This window comes from Antechinus flavipes, chromosome 4 (assembly GCF_016432865.1).
Source record: "Antechinus flavipes isolate AdamAnt ecotype Samford, QLD, Australia chromosome 4, AdamAnt_v2, whole genome shotgun sequence".
Classification (NCBI taxonomy): Eukaryota; Metazoa; Chordata; class Mammalia; order Dasyuromorphia; family Dasyuridae; genus Antechinus; species Antechinus flavipes.
This window is the reverse complement of record NC_067401.1, coordinates 196,449,243-196,455,477: the sequence shown is the minus strand read 5'-3', so window position 1 is coordinate 196,455,477 and position 6,235 is coordinate 196,449,243.

The following is a 6,235-nucleotide window of genomic DNA, read 5'->3' as shown; positions in this document are numbered from 1 at the left end:
CAAAGTAGAAAAGCAAAAAGGACTTATTACAATTTCCAGAGAAAGGGCAGCTCTTGATGACAGTAGTGTTGGCATAGGACTAACAAAGCACAAGCTGCAAAACATAGGATTTATATAGACCCTAATACAGAAGCTCCTTCTGACCTTTTCTCCTATTGGCAGGAAGTCCAGACTTACATTCTAAAATGTGAAAATCTACTCAGAGACAAAGAATTCTAGCCAATGACACACTCTTTACCATATTAGGAACAGAATGTTATTTGTGATGAAAAGGGCAGGGGAAACAGGAGGGAAATGTATGTTTATCTAAGATAAGCGAACATCTGTGGCTTTTGGCTATAATGCAATTTGTTTTTGCAAAGTTTCACATTATAATTAGGATATAAGTGGAGGCCATATTCTTATGAGAGATCTTCACTCAGTGCATCCCATTTATGTATGCTGTCTAGTGTTTTTTAATAGGGATGGGTATTGTATTTTGTCAAAAGCTTTTTCTGCATCTATTGACATTACCATATGATTTCTGTGGCTTTGTTATTGATGTGGTCAACTATGGCAATAGTTTTCCTGCTATTGAATCAGTCCTGCATTCCTGGTATAAATCCCACTTGGTCATAGTATATTATCCTGCTGATAAGTTGTTGAAATCTCTTTGCAACTATTTTATTTTGAAATTTTGCATCAATATTCATTAGGGATATTGATCTGTAGTTTTCTTTCTGTTTTGGCTTTTCCTGGTTAGATATCAGTACCCTATTTGTATATAGAAGGAATTTGGCAAGACTCCTTCTTTACCTATTTTTCCAAATAGTTTACATAGTATTTAGAATGAGTTGTTCTTTAAACATCTGGTAGAATTCACTTGTGAATCTATCTAGTCCTGGAGATTTTTTCTTAGAGAGTTCATTGATGAATTGTTCAATTTAATTTTCTAAAAATTGGATTATGTAAATGATTTATTTCCTCTTCTGTTAATCTGGGCAATTTATGTTTTTGTAAATATTCATTCATTTTGATCAGATTGTCAGACTTGCTAGCATACAGTTGGGCAAAATAACTCCTGATTATTGCTTTAATTTCTTTTTCATTGGTGGTAAGTTTACCCTTTTGATTTTTGATGCTTTCCTTTTTCTAATCAAATTAACCTAAGGTTTATCTGTTTTATTGGGTTTTTTCATAAAACCAACTCTTAGTTTTCTTAGTTTCAATTTGATTAGTCTCTCCTTTGAGTTTCAAAATTTCTAATCTGGTATTTAATTGGGTGTTTTAAATTTGTTCTTTTTCTCGGTTTTTTGGTTTCATGTCTAATTTATTCATCTCTTCTTTCATTATTTTTTTACATGTAACTATTTACAGATATAAAATTTCCCCTAAGAACTGCTTTGGCTGTAACCCGTGAGTTTGGTATGTTGTCTCATTATTATCATTCTCTTGGATGAAATTATCGATTGTTTCTATGATTTATTGTTTGACCTACTCATTATTTAGATATAGATTATTTAATTTCCAATTGGTTTTTATTCTGTCTTTTCCTGGCCCTTTATTGAAAATAATTTTTATTGCATCATGGTGTGAAAAGGAATCATTTGCTATTTTTTCCTTTCTGAATTTGATTGTGAGGTTTTTATGCCCTAATATGTGGTCTTTTTTGCTCAGGTGCCATATACTGCTATAGAAAAAGATGTATTCCATTCTGTCCCTATTCAGTTTTCTCCAGAGATCTATCATTCTGAAGTTTTCTGGGATTCTATTAATCTCCCTAGTTTCTTTCTTGTCTATTTTGCAGTTAGATTTGTCTGATTCTGAGAGAAGTTTGAGGTTTCCCATTAATAAAGTTTTGCTGTCTATTTCTTCCTGTAACTGCCTTAATATCTTCTCTAAGAACTTGGATTCTCTATACTTGGTGCATATATATTTAGTATCTTTACTACTTCATTGCTTATGGTACCCTTTAACAAGATGTAGTTTCCTTCCTTATCATTTTAATTAGATCTATCTTTACTTTTGTTTTATTTGAGATCAGGATTTCTCCCTCTGTCTTTTTTGCTTCAGCTGAAGCATAATCAATTCTGCTCTAAATTTTTACTTTTACTTTATATGTATTTCTGTTTCAAATTGTTTCTTGTAAACTCTGCTATTTGCTTCTGTTTTATGGGATAGTTCATCCCATTCAGATTCACAGTTATGATTACCAGCTCTGTATTTTCCTCCATTTTAGTTTCTCCCCTGAACATACTGTGTTCTCTCTTTCCACCCTTTAGGAATACTTTGTTATTAACCCACCCTACTCTCTACCTGTCCTATCTTCTATCATTCCCCCTCCCTTCTCTTATCCCTATCTCCTTGTGTTTCTGCTCTCTCTTCTATTTAGCCCTTTCCTTTTCTTTCCTCTTTTTAATAGGGTAAGATACATATCTATACCCAGCTGAATGATTAAGTTATTCCCTCTTTGAGCCAAAACTGATGAGATTAAGCTTCAGACAATGCTCATTCCCCTCCCTTCATTCCCTCTATTGTAATAAGTCTTTTGTGCCTCTTCATGTGATCTATTTTGTCCCACAATACCTCTGCTTTCATCTTCTCCCAATACAGTTCCTTTTCCACTCCTTAATAGCTTTTTCTTTGTTCTCACCACATTAGAGTCCATTCACAAGCACACTCTCTGTCCATGTGATGCCCCCTCTAACTGCCTCAATAATAGATACAGTTCTCAAGAGTAACAGATATGATTTTCCTATCTAGGGATATCAACAGTTTAACCTTTAAATTATATATGTTTCCCCTCTGTTTATCTTACTATATATATTTTTTGAATCCTGTGTTTCAAATCCAAATTTTCTGTTTAAGCTGTTTTGTTTTGTTTTTTTTTTTTCAATTGAAATGATTGAAAGTCTCTTACTTCATTGAAGATCCATTTCCTCCCTGAAGGATAATGTTTCTCTGGGTAGTTAATTCTTGGTTGTAACAATAGGTCCTTTGCCTTCTGGAATGCAGGGTTCTCCAATACTTTATTGTAGTCACTGCCAGATCCTGGATAGTCCTGATTGTTGCTTCTTAAAACTTGAGTTATTTTTGTTTGATAGTTTGCTATATTTTTTCTTTGAGATTATAGCTCTGGAGTTTTGCAACAATGTTTCAATGGCTATTTTGTCCTCTGTTGTAAGTATATCAGCAGAATAAGTGAAGAATATTATCCAGGCTCTTTTCTTGGACATGGCCTACAGGGAGACCAATAATTTTTAAATTGTCTCTCCTGGATCTATTTTCTAGCTGAACTGAACACTCCTTTAATCCCTATGAGACTGACCTTTCTTGAAGTCCTTCCAATCTATCTTGAATTGGAGAGTGGTTTCATTCCATTAGACTCTATTCCATCAGACTCTGTGGTTGTTTTTCCAATGAAGTATTTTACATTTTCTTTCATTTTTTCATTCTTTTTAGTCTGTTTGATAAGTTCTTGATGTCTCATAGAGTCATAAGCTTCCATTTGCCCCATCCTAATTTTTAATATATGATTTTCTTCAGTTAGCTTTTGTATCTCTTTTTCTAGTTGATTAATCCTTCTTTTGAAGGTGTCATTTTCTTCAGTGGATTTTTTTTTTTTTTTGCATTTGGCCAATTATAATTTTTTAAGGAATTGCCTTCCTTTTCCAAGCTGTTGACTTTCTCTGGTATACCCCTCATTTCTTTTCTCATTTTTATTTCTACCTCTCCTAATTGCCTTTTAAAGTCTTTTATAAGCATTTCCAAAAAGCCTCTTTGGGTTTGAGACCAAATAATATCACTCTTCAAGATTTCCTCTGTGGACTTTTGTCCTCATCTGAGTTGGTGTTTTGGTCTTCCAGATCACCATAGTCATCATAGCTTTTTATGATCAAAGTTCTTTTCTGTTTTTTGCTCCTTTCCTTTTCTTTTTGTATTTCCTCTTTGTTTTACTTTTATGGTTGAACTCTGGTTCTGGGGTAAATTTGCTTTTTAAGCTGGTACTGGGGGCTGCCCCGCTGGTTCACTCCACTACTGAGCCAGGACTGAGGGTCTTAGTTGCTGATTTGTTATGTTTAAGACTCTCTTACTGTCTATACCAGTCTCTGAGCTGAGCTGAACACCCCTTTAATCCCAATGAGACTGACCTTTTTTGAAGTCCTTCCAATCTATCTTGAATTGGAGAATGGTTTCATTCCATCAGATTCTATTCCATCAGACTCTGTTCAGAGGCTTGCTTTCATGAGTTTTAGAGGGAAATTGGGAGAGCTTAAGCAGTTCCTAGCTTTATTCCATCATCTTGACTCCCCAACCACCCAAACTGAGGATAACAAAGCAAAATTGTTCCCACTGACAATGAATCACCATTACTCTGGGGCAGCACTGACTCCTGACACACACAGAATCACACAGAAGCTATCCTACTACTCCTTACTGCTTGAACTTGTCCTGTGTAAACATGAAGTTAATCTTTGTATAAAAGCTAAATACACTAAAATGTTTATGTATCATCTGCTATATTTCTCAACATTTATTTTGTGTAGTACAATTAAAATTGCTTGGTTTCCAAAAAAATCAAAAACTTAAACTTTAGACAAATTGAAATAAGTTGAGAAGAGTGAAAAATTGTTTGAAATTTTCCTCTAGTAAAAAAACTATAAATGGTATGAGTTTGATTTTCTAAGGGTACTTGGGGGTAAGAATTGCCACATAACTTATGGAAAACATTGCAAGAGACCATGAAGTTTGCCCTGGGCTCCAACCTGTAGCATTCTACAGGTTGTCTAGCACCTGCCGAGTACCTAAAGCAAAATGAAACAAGACCTTTGTTGATTGGAAGAGATTCTTTGTGATTTACCATGGACTAGCTTTGAGGAGTGGAAGAAGTGATAAGGAAAGCAATGATAAAGGGGAATTTCAGTCAGGGGTTCAACTATTCTTTTCCTATCCTGACTACTGACTGCTCTGGCTCAGCTTCCCGACTCCTTATTCACTTCCTATTTTGGAAAGTCTCTGCTTCCTGAAGGACAGCTACAGGTGTTCTGGTTTGTACTAGGTATACTTCCCTTGGGGAGGAAGTAAGGAAAGGAAAGAGAGGGAAGAAATGGGAAAGGTCTGTCAGGCTGGTTGTAAACCTTGTAATGGAAACATAATCATGATAAATCATGTCCACACCTGCCTACACCTTGACAATTTATATAACTCACACACATTCATTCTCATCTTCAGGTGGGGATGGTGATAATAGTGGCAGCAGAAGCAACAACAATTTCCTCTTGGTTATACTTCAGGTCTTCAAATACACTTCCTTGTTCCGTCCGCTCAAGAACATTGGGATGTGCAAGCATTATCCCTTTTTTACAAAGGAGACTCATAGAATTTAGATTTAAAAGGGTCCTATATCTCCTCTGACCTATGTTACAGAGGAAGAAAGTAAGGTCCAGGGAGGGGAAAAGTGCTCTGAATCTTAATCCAAGGATCTTTCCACTACAACTCTATTGAATATTCATTTTTAAAGTCCTATTATGGACAAGGCAATGGGCTGGGAATACAAAGAAAAACATGAAAAAACAGTACCTACCTACAAAAAACTTTCACATAATTAGGTGACAGCTTAGGAGGAAAAGAACACTAAGAAGTAGGAGAAGCAGGGACAGTTTCCCTGTGAAGATGATGGCTGAGCTAAGACTTGAAAGAAGCAAAATGGTTTAGATGGTAAGTGGAAAATTGAAGAAGAACATTGCAAACATGGAATTCAGCTTGTACAAGGGAATTGGAGGTGGGATGCTGAGTATCAAGTTGAGGAAATAGCAAGAAGGCCAGTCTGGCTAAAAGGTAGAGTGAATATTGCCTAACAAAATGAAATGTCTTGAAAAGGTTGATGCTTTGAATGAGACAGGGGAGTTTACATTTTATAGTAGAATGAATGGAGAGCCATTGAAGATTCTTGGTCAGGGAAACCACAGGATTCTGTCTTCTGTTCTAGAAAGAACATTTTGGCACCTATGTGAAAGGAGGATTACAGAGGCAGATGTTGGAAGCAGGAATAACATAAGGGGAATTATCACAATAGTCCTAAGCCCAGTTTAATTTATTTGAATATGACTCTTATGTGTATATGGGCAGGTACCAATAAAAATTGTCTGGAGGCAGGATGGAATGGTAGATCATGACTGTCCAGCAGCAACTGCAGCTGCCCACAGTGTCAGTCAGATGTCTCATTGGCAGTGAAGCAGAGGGATAGCAGGTGGAA